Source organism: Ciconia boyciana, chromosome 24 (genome assembly GCF_034638445.1).
Source record: "Ciconia boyciana chromosome 24, ASM3463844v1, whole genome shotgun sequence".
In the NCBI taxonomy this organism is placed as follows: domain Eukaryota; kingdom Metazoa; phylum Chordata; class Aves; order Ciconiiformes; family Ciconiidae; genus Ciconia; species Ciconia boyciana.
In genome coordinates, this window is record NC_132957.1 from 1,799,968 (window position 1) to 1,815,578 (window position 15,611).

At 48.5% G+C, this 15,611-nt stretch overlaps 1 protein-coding gene across 4 annotated transcripts in view; it reads right to left on the bottom strand.

Moving 5' to 3' along the window:
• Window positions 1-15,428, bottom strand: part of JSRP1 (junctional sarcoplasmic reticulum protein 1) — a 34,531-nt gene extending 19,103 nt beyond the window's left edge. Inside the window, exons 1-3 of one of the 4 annotated variants that reach the window (XR_012039593.1) lie at window positions 15,332-15,428; window positions 13,731-13,938; window positions 11,823-12,011 (exon numbers count right to left, since the gene is read on the bottom strand). The gene's annotated coding sequence lies outside the window, so the exon portion shown is untranslated. Of the gene's footprint in view, window positions 1-11,822; window positions 12,012-13,719; window positions 13,939-15,331 lie in introns of those variants that run through there. The other 3 variants (XM_072845372.1, XM_072845373.1, XM_072845374.1) reach the window with 3 other exon arrangements.
• Between the last annotated feature and the right edge of the window lie 183 nt (window positions 15,429-15,611).

A 15,611-nucleotide genomic window follows, 5' to 3' on the forward strand; every position in this document is an offset into this window, starting at 1 on the left:
ACCGTCAAGGCTGCCATGTCAGTGACATGGACATAACTTCTGGTCTAACTCCAGCGAAACTGATAGGATTACTTTGGATTTACACCAGTACCATCCCCCGGCACCCCACCCGCTGCCGGGGAACATTTCTCCAGTTTCCCTGGGGCTCTGACTTTCTTGCCCTGTGCATGCTTCTCGGTGTAACTATGCCTTCGGCGGGATGCAACATGTGCCCAAAAAGGGATTCTCGGTATTATTCATATGGAAAAAATGCTGTGGGATTGCTTCCCTTCATGTAACTAAGTGGTCCCATGACCTCACTTTCATGATTCTTGATTTCGGAGTGAAATAATTTCCAATACTGAGAAGGGAGAGGCTGCCGGGTTTGTGGGGAAGGAAGCGGGGAGGCTGCAGTGAGCAATTGCTTGCAAAAGAGACCAACTTGGGAGCCACACCTAAGATGAGCTTGGCTCCAGCCCTGCCTCCCCACACCGTCTTTCCGGTGCCTTTTTAGCAACCATGAGCAAGCCAGTGAATTGGGACCCTGAGCAATACCTAAGAGCCACAGAAACGTGTTGCTGGAGACGCCTTTGATGGGGTGTTCACCAGTCCCTAAATAGAGCAGCTTCTCCACTTACGTGGAAAAGAGGGAGGAGAAGAATTCACAACCAAGAAGGGAGAGGAGGTCACTGCAGAGCTACTCGAGTTCAGCTGCAGTTTCACAGAGGCTTTAAATATTGCTCCCTGCTGTCCTGTCCAGGCCTGGGCAGGGTAGAGAAAAATGAAACAGCTCAAGGTCTTGGGGAGATAAAGGTGAACAAATAGAGGGGAATGACAGGAGTGGCTCCCTGATTGTACCAGGAGATGCCTCCAGCTCCCTTCCTTCCCTCCGTCCCTGTAGGAATCGGGATTTTGTGACAAACCTGAATTTGGGTACTAGGGAGTGAAAGGGACTGCAGCGGCAATCGGGTGGCTCATGTCACATCCCTGAAGTGTCCCACAGGCAGACCCAGGCTGCAGCACCACAGCTACGTACCCGGGATGAAAACCAGCCTGCCTCCGGTTCCATCCCCACCTGGGGAAGAAGGCTCTCGCCAGGTTTCAGAAAGACACCAGGTGCACAAGAGGGATTTCAAAGCAGAAGAAAACAAATCAAAAAGGCAAAAATACATGCAAAAAAGCCCAACCCAAGACTCTTGGGTGCAAAAAGCATTGCAGGTGCCAGGAACACCTATGCAAGGGGAATGTTGGAAGATAAGCACCAGCTCACACCACGGGCAAGAGAAGATCAGCCTGTCAGGGCAGCCCGTTGCATTCCTGCAACACAACGGGGCTGAAGTGCACAGACTGGAGAAAATCGTGCAGGAGGGTCTGGGGCAGAGCCACAGGCTGACTGAGGCCGAGCACCGAGTCTGGACCTGCTGTGGGCTCTGACCGAGGACAATCCCGCTGCCTCGCAGTGCTGCAGCTTCCCTTTCTGTAAATAGAGGGAATAATATTTGCCGTGCTCCTCACATTACAGTAAATAAATTCATGAAGACAGGTTATAGAGGATCCTAGGTGAGTTTACTAGAGTACTTTGCATTTTTGTTGCAAGGTTTAACCCTGAATCCACCATCCCCAGCTATACAACGGTATCTTCCAGAGCTTTGTTGAGTTCAGCTTTCAGCATTCAAACAACAGTTCTTCTCTTCCTTGTCTTGAGATATGATCCATTGCTTGCCACATCCCACAACCAGAAATCATCCTTGACACCCAGCCTATAATTTCTGTTTATTTAGCTTAATCCCTTTCACAATACATCATCCATGCCGCTGCCTTCCTCCTTTGGGCGCTCACCGCTTGTGACTGGCTATGGCAGCGATCGCCCAGCCGACCTGCAAGATCTGCTCCCTTCTTCCCTGGTTTTTGGGGACAATTCCAGGCTCAGCACAGAGCCAGCTCCTGGGAAGGTTTCTGCCCTGAGCCTTCCCACCTCCATCCTCGCAGAGCAGATAACTGAAGGCAGCCGGCGGGGCTGGCGTGTGTCTTGCAGCACCGGGGATCAGCTGGGGAAGGGAGTGCATGGGTAACACAGAGCGGTGAGGGAAGGCATGGTTTGTACAGGGAACAAAAAAGCTGGCCCGGTCAGCCCCGATTGCTAATGAAAGCCTCGCGGCCACGTATCGCTGGGATTTTCCTTTTCTTATACCTAGGAACGTTATCGTCAGGACCACAAAGAAAACACAATGAGAGCGAGAGCAGGAGATAAAGAGGAAAGCTGGGCAGCACTGGGAGTGGAGGGAGGGGGGAAATATAAAAGGGAGAAGGAAAAGAATCAAGCAAACGACTCAGAAATTCAGGTAAAAAAGGCAGGGTCTGAAAAAGGTGAAAAAAGAAAAATGGAGCGCCGTGGCAAAGCAAATCCGCAGGGAAGAGGCAGGAGAAGAGCAGCCGGTCAGCCCTGAAGCACTAGAGCCATGAAGGGGACGGGCGGTCGGACGGACCCGCAGAGCTCCCACGGTGGGTTCATGGACAGCGACTGGCAGCCTGAGCCCCGGAGCAGTGCCCAGGGCCACCGCGTCGCCCTGTGCCCGAGCGTGTGCCCCCGTGTCCCTGCCCATTCCTCTGCCCAGGGAAGTGCCCCCCGCCGCAGGGGAGCTCATGCCCGGCGGGTGCGATGGACCGGCAGCGAAGGACCACAGCCCACGCGGGCAGTGGGACCAGCACCCTCCACCACGGCCCCACCACGGCCACCTCTCCCATCTGTTTTTGCTTGTGCCAGATGGGAAGGGGAGGGAGGGATGGGGGATGGGGCTGCATCGCTGGGATGTCGGGGATTCATTTCTTTCTATTCTTTTCCCAGTGACATTTAAATGGCTGGCCCCAAAACGCTTTCTGATCGCTGTGTGTTTTTCCCAATGACACAAAGGCGAGAGTCTTTCAGAATAAATCATTTAGAGGCAGGGGGAAAAAAAAAAGCAGCAGCTCTGACCCCACAGGCACACACACCTCCCTCCTCCTCGTTCTCCCCTACAAGCATGTTTTGGAGCTGCTCAAGCAAAGGGGAGAGTGAGCAGGAGTAATTTTCCACGGATGCAGGGAACAATTGAGCCCCGCATGGTTTTCATCGTTAAAATGCTTCCCTCCAGCAGTTTATGTTCATCCACACCAGACAAAGGCGATATGCATGCAGAGACCAGTTTAGTCTTGCTCCACCCGCCGGTGGTGTGGAGTCGAGGTGCGGGGCGACGGGGAGGAGGAGGGGGGGAGAGATGCTAACACCACGAGGTGGGACCCACTCCAGCTCCTCTCCCTGCACGGGCCAGCTCTGAGTCACCCTTACTCAGCCCCGGCGCAGCCTCAACCATGCCCAGGTACGTGGGCTGGTTTGGGGAGGGGAGAGGGGATGGGGCAGCTTTGGTGCAGAGAAAACGAGCGCATGGGTTTAGGGGGCAGCACCGCTCAGTGCTGCTGGTGTGGCACCATCGTTTCTGCATGCAGATGGGAGGCTGGGAGAGAGAGGAGGCCACGTCGCTTCGCAGCAGTGCTTGCTTCAGCCTCATGCCGTCAGCCCGGCTTCTCCTGGGATCTAGCCCCTCCACCCACACAGGGCCTCCAACCACCCTACAGACACGGGAGACCTTTCCCCACCCTCCGTGCAAACACCAGCCGGCAGTGGGATTGCTCCCTGCAAGGAGAGCACGCGCTCGTGCTGAGGACGGGTGCTGGTACCGTGTTCGTGCTGAGAGGCTTTAGAGGGGAGCGAGGGGACGTGGGCATCCCCAGCACCATCTCCCCAACAGCACAGCCCAAGGGGGGCTGAACGCTCCTGGGGCTGGGGGCATGAGATTGGGGAGTGGAGCCCGAGCCCTGAAGCACAGCAGGGCAATCCCCAAGTCGAGCAAAGCCTCGCCACGATCCTTTTTCCTCTTTGTCATCGATTCCCTTCCCATCTCCACTCCGTTCAGATGGAGGAACATACTTCAGTCACTGGCAAGGAGTCTCCCGGCTCTGAGCATCACCCGCAGCCCTCTCAGGAGGGAGGACGGGGTTTGAGCCCTCAGATGTCACCTGCCCAGGTGTCAAACCTACACACGGCTATGACAAGCACAACTGGTTTTTATAGCACAGATCTGCCCAAAATAAGAGCTCCAGACTTTTGCAACTAAAAGAGCTTCTGAATGTCCATTTCCGGGACCTGCAGGACAGCAGGGTGCAAATTTGTGGGTGGCAGCTTCACTGCTCTTGCACATCAAGTCACAGCATCGTTTCTGAGCCCCTTTTGGCACCTCTTCCCCGAGTGGTGCCCACTAAACCCACCATCCTCAGAAACTTGCTGCTCACTGGGAGCATGCAGGGCTAAAGGGGCAATACCACCGGTCTCGTGGAAACCATGTCAAGAGGGCCTCTAGCTCTGAGTGCGAAGAAAGATGAAAAGCAACCAGTTTTCACACACACAAAAATTTTCTTAGTTCCTTATCAAAGATCAGCACATAGGTGCTAAAGAGACTCAGGCCCAGACTGGTGGGAGATCTCTAAGCAACATTTTTGTGGTGCAGAGTAAGGTTATGCCAAACTCCTTCCACCTAGATACTACCGAGCCAGTGGTTCAGACCAACGCTGGTTTGGATCCCTTTGCCAGACCACTGAAGAAGGCTTTCAACGGAACATCAAAGCAGAGACCCAAATGAATCACAGGATCCAGTGCTGAGGCTCCAACAGCCCTTTTGTGAAGCACAACAGTGTAAGCCCTACCATCCTTGTCGAATTATAACCTCCCCAGGTAGATGTGCCAAGCTTTTCGCTCCTTGTTCTGCTTGGATGTGTGTGCTTTTTTAGCTCTTTTTCCAACATCCAGCAAATGCATTTATAAAGAGTTGAGTTTTACCTAAGAGGTGATGGCACATATATGCTCATGGAGAGGTGCTTTACATATATAGCTTGTGTGGGAAAGATTTCGGATGGCCGAGATGCTTCCTTGGCAAGAACTGTAACAAGGAGAAAGGAAGCTTTTACACAAGACGAACTCAGTTTGCTTAGCCTAACAAAACAAAGGCCAGAAGGGGTAGGATTGCTACACATAAAAGCACCCAAGAGAGAGCTGAGAAGCCTATTTAAGCATAAGGACAATGTTGGCATGAAACCAATTGGGAAAAAAATTGGCTACAAACAAAAATAACTGGGATTAAAAAGGAGCTTGGTAACTCCTAGAGCACTCAGCTTATGGAATGGCCTTGCAGGGGACGCACCGGAGGCTGTGAGGGTGGAGCACTGTACCTTTATGAACGGGATCCTAGGACCATGCGTGGACAGCAGGTCTGGCTTTGACGGAGAAGGTCTCTCCTAGCCCTATGCCTCCATCACTAAAGACATCCCACATGTAGGTCTCTGAAACTGGGAGGCTAATCCTCGCAGCATGGGGAAGTCGCAGTGCTCAATGTCCCCGTAAAGCTGTGCCAAGAGCTCTTGAAATCTTCCCAGATGAAAAATCAATCAAAGAAGATACATGAGCTGACTTCCCTTGGATTGTGTGTGCGTTGAGACTGGTAACTTTTCAAAGTACTATAATGAGCACGGATCTTGGAGAGCTACAACAATAGCTTATTTTCAAGGAAAATTAAGAACAGCTTGTTTTTCCTAATCTTACAGTTGCCTCCAAACAAATGTGTCACAGCTGTTATACCTGGAGGTCATGGAAAAAGGGTCTCATCGGAACTGCTGCGAGAAGTATTTTGGCTGAGGAAAAAGAGTTTGAATGTGTCCTGTATGAATACCATAAGGAGAGGCTGAAGAGAAACTGTTGTCTTGCCCATGGTAACAGAAAGCTGAATAGCAGTCATGAATTTAAGGGGGAAAAGCCCAAACACTTTGTAGTAGTAAGGACAGAAAAGTATTGGAAGGGAGTGTCTAGGGAAAAGTTGGCCTCCCTGTCACTGAAGGGTTTTATGAACAGGTCAGACACATCTGTCAGGAATGATTCCTGAAAAGCTGATCCTTTTTCGGGGCAGGAGCATGGGTTATATGGCCTTCTGAAATGGCAACTGTTATCATCTGTGACACAAAGCTCAGCACCAAGATGAAGAGGACGCAGTCCTCTCTGATCACTTCTGCTCAAGGCTGGATGCAGAATTGCTGCTAGCTGCCAGCACAAACCCAACGGGCCCTGCACACCCCACAGCAACCCGGAGACGCCAGTCCTAAAGCAGGTCTGAACGCCTCGATCCCAGCCTGTGGTATTACAGTCTGAACTGGAACGATAAAGGCTTAATCAAGCCTTATATATTATTAAACTTTATTTGCATTGCCTAGCATGTGAGGTTCAGGAAAGGCTTGTCGTTAAAATTCAAAGAGTTTTAAAAGTCCTAGGGACGCTGAGAGTAGTGATGCAAAAGTAGTGATGTTTCAGTGCCATTGCGTTGGTGCTGCCTGACAAAGACACAAGCTGCAGCGATGGCGGCCAGAGCCGCGCAGAGGCCCAGGGTGGTGGCCGTGTCAATCGACATCACCATGAGAACACTAAAATAAAAAAAATATAGTTTTGTATAAATTGATATCTTGCGGCCACCTCCGTAACAGTTCATGGGGAAAAGTATCCAGTTACCACAAGCAAGCGTATTTCTGAACCTGTTTAAAATCTTAAAACCACGATACATAAACCTAACAATACCAAACGGCAAGACATAAGGAAACCATTGAAAGAAAAGCCCAGTGTAACAGAAAAGAGAATTAAACATGACTATCACGGCCAAAGAATAATCTCCCATAAATATTTTTAAAGGCAACAAAGAGGATTATCAATGAGAGTTGAGACAGGATAAGGACAGATAATTTAGGTTCAAGAGAACATTTTGCTTTTTTCAAAGGTACTTTGAGGTAAACAGACTTTAGAAAGTGACCCAAACCCCGTAGTCTCGTAGGATTCGAGGTCAGAGGAGGCAGCCTGAAGGGAGCAGCGGCACGAGACCTCTTCAGGTCCCATCTCAGCTCTGCCTCTGTACAGCCTGAGGCCGGTCCTTTCTCCCTGCCTCAGTTTCCCAATCCATAGTGACACAAGTGCAGTAAGTTACAACCTCCGAAGGGAGCACAAGGCCTGCAAGGACTGAGAGGTAGCATTGGAAGCTTAAACATGTAAACCATGGGTCCTATTTTCCTTGTCTAATGAATACAAGCGGTCACAGGGATGGTGTAGGATCTGCTGCCGCCACTGCGACACGTTCTGATCTCTGCAGGGATCAGTTTTAATGTGTATACTCCAGCCCGTTAAGCCCATGACTTGATTTAGCAGAACTACAGAGCTGCTGCACTGTGCAGATTGTTCTGACAGCTGATAAGGACTGACCTGCTGACTCCCATTGCTTCCCATCACATCTTGTCCCTTGAAGGACAGCTGATTACATTTTCCTCCCTAATGAGCTCAATGAGTCTGAAGATGGGCTGACACTGCACAATTGGATAGCATATGATCTTAGGCTTCCACTGCTGCCTGATGGCTGGCTGTCAGAGATCAAGGATCACTGTGCGTGAGGCCAAACAAACATGGAAACCTCACGGGGAGTAAGGAACTGTGAGCTAAGAAATTAATGTGCGGTAGGACAACAGTCCAGGAAAGCACCAGAATGGCAGGGCACCAGTACAATCTGCATTGCCATTTGAAAGGACGTACCCATTAGAGAATCCAAAATGGAAACTCTCTGGCCCAAGAAAGGACAGACATTTATATGGGGATCAGATGTCCAGAGGAACAGAAGTAATAGCTTCAGTAGCTAAAATACCCAGAAAACCAAATTTCAGAACTAATTCTCCACTCCCGTCCAAACAGTTTATTTTCTGTAATCACAACTGCTCCCTTTCTTTGCGTACACTTCTGAAGCAGCAGGTTTTCAGATCGTCTTCTGAAGTACTTGGTAAAAGTCACTGTAAGCGGGAAATCAAACTAACTAGGCCATCGGTCCAATCCAGTACAGTAATTTCAAGGTTTCTTGCTTTCCTTAGGCCACCTCTTTATCTTCTAGCACCTTCGCAAAGCTGTTGGTCTTATTAAGTTACGAGCACATGCTCAGCTCTGCGTGGAAGTGCACTTTTGCACTCCCCAAAGATTAGGCTACCCTGCCTCTGCAGCGGAGGGCCCCGTGGGCTGAGTTAGGGTATCTGTGTGAGATTACTGGGCTTACACGCAGCAGGACACACGGGAATAAACAGCCCCTCTAAAGCCTGGTTACTTCAGAAACACAGGGACAGACATCGCGATGCTCTCGGGAGCGCTGCTGGAAAACATTGCAGCGCTTTGCACTGAGTCACCCCTTTCCAGCGGGGTAAGCAATGAACCCTTCAAATCTCAGCTTCTTCTAGAGTTAATAACGAACAGGAGGCAGGGTAAGTTAATTTGTACCTAGAACAGCTTCATAAATAAAAACCTTTAGGAAAACTGGAAAATTCTAGCAATGAAATAGAGCTGCCTTCATTTTAAAGCCTCCACTCCTAAGTGGGTTGACAACCTGGTGGCTTATTTGACAGCAGTTTGCAGTCAATCCCTTACAAACATCACTATAGCACTGGTTGTCTTTGGATTTCAGTTTCTCGCTTACAGAGCAAGCGGTGGGGAGGCTCCAAGGCCTGCGTGGGTCAGGGGTCTGCCCTTCATCCCCTGCTCATAGGGGCTTTCCTGGCTGAAGAGGCACAGCGGGTGGGCAGGTTGGAGGGGGTATGCTGCAGGGGAAGCTTGCATTGCCATCGCTCTACCTGCTGCATGGATAAAGGCTCACCAGAGCTGCCAAGCTGCCACCTTTCACCAGCCTGCAATTCAAGAGTATTTTTTAAAAAAATGTAAACAACCTGAGCTGCTAAGCTGGCCTGATGGCTGGTTCCAGCTCCACTCTCACTCGGAGGGATTGCTGACTATCTTGGTACACAGAACCGTGAGTAAATATTGGTTCAAACACGGATAGCTCATGAGCAAAAGCACAAGGCTGCATGCAGCTCAAACAAACAGGCTGGCAAAAGCAACTGCTACCAGGGCTGGACCTCCCCTGTCCCTCCTGCAGCACCCCGAGGGCTGCCCTGGCTGTTAGCACAGCTCCGGGTGAGCTCTGGCCAGTGACTTCGCTAAGCGCTGAATCCATAGGGATTACACCCAAAATAAAGCATCGTGCAGCACAAACATACAGCTGGAAGAAATCCCACTTTGCCAATTCTGCTGGTCAGAGCCCGTTCTTGGGCTTGCTCTCAGCTACAGCAACGGGGTGAACTGGTTCCCTTACTTGCAGCTCTCTAAGGGATGACTGTGGGATATAACTTATCGCAGGCTAAATAACCTTCCCTGCCCTCGAGGCTCGTTCATTTTATTTATGGGAAAATATGCTCGTTAATGCTCTTATCACAGGAATTATCTAATCGGGGGGGAAAGTCTCCTTTGAATATATCCATTCTAATGAGCTGCTGGGCAAAATGTTTAGGCAGGCAAAACTGACTCTGAACTCGTTTTTCTGACAGAGCAGATTCCACACAGGTCTTAACGCTCATTCTGCTGGCATCTGTTTGTTTTGATAACATTTCCAAACGAAATTATGAGTTACAAAAGCTGAGCTGTACTGTGCACTTCCTCATCCTTAAGGTTGACTGATCCAAGCACAACAGGAACTGAACGAAAATAAGCCACGCCATCCAGCTTGCCTTCCCGACACAGAGGCTGTGAAAGTGGCCCATCCTGTAAAGAAACATCAGACGGTGCTGAAATCGTCTGTAAGAGAAAAGGGAAGCTAAGCAAAAAAGAAACTAATAAATCCACCGCACAAAGGCTCCAGGAAGCAAGCGAGGGAAAGGGGTCAGCAGAGAAAGAAAATGTTCACAGCAGAACTGCAGAAAGCCGCTGCACGCTGAAATGCTGATTACATGTGATTGCAGGGGGACTCGTTTCTCAGGACCTGGCTCTGCGAGGTGCTGTGCACCCCACCGCTCTCTCCCGTGCTAACGGGAAGGAAAGCGCTCGGTCTCCTCTCCGAGTTGAATTCCCCTCCGTGGCATTGCACCCTTTGCAAGAACCAGACCTTAATCGCCTGGCATTAACTCAGGGAGGGGGAGCGGAGGGGGTGGAGATGTGAGCTGCATCTGGCCCAACGTAAACGAAACAGAAAATGGATTGTGGAAGGCAGGATGTCGCAATGTCTTCCACTTTATTGTTTGTAACTACCTCTGAATTCCTCGTGACCATTTGCTCATAACTGGCAGCAACGCCCAGAGAAAAATCAATAAAAAAAAATCAAGCTTGTGGAACATTACTCTTAAATTACAGAACCGTAACGACAAAGTGCTCAAGCACACTTCTTTCCCCAGAAATGTTAAGGTGCCATCCTCTGACCGTATCTCGTGTCTCTTGCTGTTGGCTAACCCACTCTCTAGCTGATAATATTTCCTGTTCTCACTTCAAACTTTTCCCCTCACCCCCACATTATTTTTATATGGAAAGTGAACTGCAATGCCTGGTAAGTGTCATCCTGCAAACTCCAAGAAAACAACTCGGCATTTATCAGGTGACCAGCACTATGTTAAATTACACCCCTAAATCAGATAACGAGACTTTAAAGCATTTTAAGCATGTTACCTCATCTGCATTCAATATATAGTCCTCTTCATACCAGCTGTTTTTAAGTGAGAAAGCAGAGATCCAATGTTTCTTTGCTAAGAAGTGCAGACATTTGTTGGCCTGACGAACTAGTGACTGCTTTCTTCTAGTTCAATATCTCACAAAGATCTTGGAAAATAAGTTCTTCCCTGTGCTGGTAAACATCTAAGAATTCTGGCTTAACTTCGCAGTGGCATGCAGAATCTCCTTCCAGCACAAGTGGGTCTGCAGAAAACCTGACCTTCAAATCAAATCATTCTCGCACGGATGACAATGAAAACGAGGAGAGTTTTCCAGCTAGAAAAAGTGTTCCAATTACATGTCCCACAAAGATCAGAATAGATTCTAACACACCAGATAGCATTTTTAGTGGGGGAGTATTTAAAATTAGATAACTGGTACTTAACTGTTACCTATAAGGAAATGAACCAGAAGTTCTAAGAAAGGAGATGGGTACACTTAAAAGCCCTGCTTTATAAGACTTATAAACTATAGGTCTTACAAAGTTTAGAAATAACACCGTCCAGTGTTTTGATAAAGACCTCACAAGCTTTTGCTGTACTTCGTCTCCACATAGAGCTGACTAAGATGAACATTTAAATTATTCTGGGACTAAAACCAGCTAAATTACAGGGTGGAGAAGTCATCACACACAATGATTTCTGTGAAAACACGTCATGATGAACATCTCTGCCTCAGTTTCTGTCCTGTTTTGGTGCTTAGCTACATCTCTAGATAGCTCTTAAAACTGTAAGAGCAAGTAGAGTCTTCCTGGAGTGGAAATAGAGAGAAAAGGCAATCAGAACAACTTGATTTTATAGTCTGGCTCAATTAATTTATTAGGTTTTTCTTTTTTTAGCATCTTTGAGGAGTTACTAAGTGTGCAATGCTATGTAAGGACTGCACAGGCGTTAAAAGAGAGCTTATGTTTTTCTTTCTGTTGTACTCCCCTAGTCAGCAAATCAGAGATAGCTTAATTCCCGTGATGCTGCTAAATGTCATAAACATCTATTTCCACATTCAAGAAGAGCTATGACAGCATGATGCAGCTAAGCAAAAAATATACAGGGGTTTCTGCTACATGTCAAGTATCAGTCTTTTTCCATTCACCTTCACCGGAGCTTTGTTACTCCTCTAGAACATGGACACAGGAGCTGCTTCAAGGAAGTCTGCAGCAGCCCACCCTCCAGTAGCCTCCTCAGTGGCAGAAAACCACACAAAAGCACTAATATTTGCAGCCGTGTTACTTAGTTATGTTTTAATCACCTAAACAACAGAACAGTTTATCTTTCCTTCTTGAAATAAAAGATGTGATACAACTATGGTATCAACATGCAGGATTTTGGAACCGGCAAGTCTTATGAGTGTTTCAGGTCCTGTACATCTTTCTAAGCACTAGTTTCGTGTCATCTGATCACAAACACTTGCAAACCTGAAAACAGACAATGAAAAGGAAAGACATTCAGTTACTTATCCTGCCCATTTCTTGCTCTAACATCTGTTTACATCAGCTACCAGTTTTGAATTTAACTTATTCCTGTGCTGGCATAAACTGTTCTTCCAATCTCTATCAGAAAGTAAAACCTATAAAAGCTTGGCAAAGAATCATTAATTGGTGATTTTGACTAATGTTTGAGACCTCTTCTGTTAAAAGAGGCTGAAAAGCATGCTGAAACAAGCTAAAAAAGGAAAATGAAACTCCTTGGCTTTCCTCAACTGAAACAATTTAAACTTTGATTCCTAATGTGGAGTTCAGTTGTGTTGTATGTACTTCTGTACTTTCTCTGTTAACGTCTGGTTATTGAGTAACTCAGATAACAAGCTATTTTCCCAGGTCGTTTCATACAGCCTAATTGCTATGACCTGCTTGTGTAAGAACACCGAACAACTGGGACTCGCTGCATGCTCTCCTCTGAGGAGTTCAGTAAGCAGTTCAGGAGAGAACTGATATAAGCTCCCTGCTGCATCTCCTGCTTTGGGGACTACACCAGTCCTTTGAAACATGTATTTTTTGGAGATGGGAAAGCTGTGGTAGTTGGCAGCCAGCAGAATGAGGGGGCCTTTGATAGTCTATTTGTGGACACCAGCATAGGACTTGGGATGGACTAGAGCCTCAGGACTTTGATGGACGAGATTCTCTATTTGCAATCATCCATCTTGCCTCTGCGTTGAAACCTACTATGCCACAGCAGATGTGGGCAAGGAGGAATGGATGCCCACACAGCAGCTGTTAGGGTTCACTGCCCAGCGTATTAGATAATACCAGGGACAGAGATGGGTTTGGACTACGGTGCCAAACTATGAATGCAGCTGGAGGAACGGAGACACTGACACACAGTTACTTCTGCCTATTCTGCTGCCATGGGTGGGGTAATCGTGGCAAACCAGTGGTAAAAAACAGCTGGAGATGGCAACATCTCAAACTGCCTCAGCTGGTAATCCTGAAATTGTGAGTCAGAGGCTTCTCTGTGAGGATCTATGAATCACTGTCACTGCTAAACTGGAAGTCAGGCTATCTCAGCAAAACTGCAGCTGGAACTAATCCCACACAATATTTAATGCACAAAACCAAAACAGGTTGATTGGGCTTTTTGCAGACTACAGAGCACCACGGCGTTACCGGGTCACTCAGCTGTAAAGTGGAATGATGGCCCATTGAGATGACAGGTATCCAAAGGGCAAAGCTGTTTCCGGTGCCACAGCAAAGAGGAAAGCAGCTGCAAAGATGATGTCCTCTGACACAGTGCCATTACAAGGAATTACAGTCGGATTACTACATAAATAATAAATGCCATTATTAGAAATAATGAAACCTATCACAAAATGCTAAGGCAGTCCTTCCATCAACTAACACATTCATTCCCCCATCAGGAAAACCTTTCTAAAATGACATACAAAACATGAATTGCTAAATCTTCTCTGATGTGCTTCATTTGGTCCGGATATTCCCAAATTGCAGCTATCCTATTGTTTCAAGTTGGTCTCTGGGTAATACATTAAATGGCAGTCAGCTTCCCCTCCATAAATCAACAGCCAAAGCTAGAGAGCAGGGTGAAAGCAAGCACTAATGTCTCAGTTATGTTGTGTTCTGGGAGCTAAGTGCAGATACCTGCAGCAGGAAAAGGATTTTTCTCTCGTACCTCTTACTTACCATGACTCCCAGACTAGTCACTGGCTGCTGGCCAGGCTAGGCTTCTCACCTAAGCTGCAGAACAGACAGTGTTTTCTTTTGGCAATACACTTTGTTCCATCATAGTCAATCAGAGCAGTTTCAGGATGCAGAAGGTGGGTGGGGATTTAGACACTTATCCTTGTGCAAAGTGGAACCAATCAATGGAATATCCATGTGCTCAGAGCTCCTGGATGGGAATATTTTAAAGCAAATAAAAATAAGCAAGATAGTAAAAAAAAAAAAAAGCCTAAAGGCAGCTATGGTACCTGAAGAGAATACAACAGGCGTGTTGTAGCCAGAGTTGAATGACGAAAAAAGAAATACAGCCATCTACAATTTTTTTTTTTTTTTTAGAAACCCATGATTTTGAAAATCATTACGATGTATCCTTAGTAGTTTTCTTTGGCTCTATAAACACCTTTTTCCACTTAATTTACAAGGCATACCTGGCTGCAAACTCAATTCAGCATAATTTAAACCATTATTTTGAGCTTTCTTTCCATATAGGATGAGATCCACTGTTTAGGATGTGCCCTGACTTCTGTGATGTGCTTCTGACTTGATTTTCAGAAGAGGGATGGTCTCAGCTAATATCTAACAGGCTGAAATGTTCAGAAATGGCTGAGTCAAAAGATCTCCTGTCATGGAAATTATAACCTATTTACATTTCATGCACATTTTCTGCTTCTAAGATGAATTTTGAAGATTGCCCCCCCCCCCCCAAGGGATGAATCTGTGTTTTCATCAATATTGTCCAAAAGAGAAGCAGGGTGTCCAATTTTCCAATTCACATCCTTTCCTCCAGACCTTGTTCTTGCAGAAAGACCCAATCGTGTCTCCAAACCTCACTCAGATTTCCAAAATCCTTGCAGGAGATGAAAAGCAGAGTGCTACGCTGTCAGGGGAGCATTATGGGCTGTTTGTTGTGGGGGTGGGGATGCAGACCAACTTCTGCTATGTAAATAACCAGGATTTATTCACTTCCTCATGAAGGTGCAGCACAAAGTCTTTTTCCGTTTAAAAGATTACCACCAACCATTCCCCATATAACCGAAGCTATACATTACTGCCCCGGCCAGTCCAGCACACAGGCCGAGGGAAACGGGGACGTGTTGCAATTGGAGGCGGGAGCACGGCCACAGCTCACAAGGCGCACCCCAAAACCGGGTCACAACTTCAGCCCGTCCTTTTAGGGACCCTCTCCAGTACCTGGGGGATTTTCCTATGGTTTTTTTAATTAAAGTTTCTCTCAGCATCGAGCCGACAAACGCTTTGCGCGGCCGATCGGAGGGCAGCGATGCCCCCCGAGCCCACTGCTCCCCATAGGAGGCCCCGCTGCCGCCACTCTGCTCCCTCCACCAGCGAGCGGGCAGCCCCGGGGCTCTAAAGCCCGGCCGTCCCGCGGCCGTACGGAGACCCCGGCCGCCCTCACCCACCCGGCCGGCGGACCCCGCTCCTCCCCTCCCGCCCATCTCCTCGGCGCTGAGGGACGCTCCCCACCCGCCGCCACCGCCCCGCTCCTCCCCCCGCCGGCGCATGCGCAAGGCCGGGGCTGGCCCCTCCCCTCCGCCGCAGTTTACCTCAGCCGGGCGGGGGCGCGGACGCGGGACTCGAACTGGCGGCTCTAAGGGGAGTGAGGGCTGCGGCGCCGCGCCGAAGCCTCCCAGCCGAGCCCCGCCAGACCCCGCCTCCACACAGCGGACGTAGCCAATCAGAGACCGCGATTCCCCCCCTCCGCGTCCTGACGCCCTTCTAATCGATGCTGCACCCCCTCACGCTGCCAGCCAATAGGGAAAGAGCTCGTTGTTCCGCCCCCTGAGCTCCCTTCAGCCAATGGGAAGGGAGACTGTCTAAGGGACA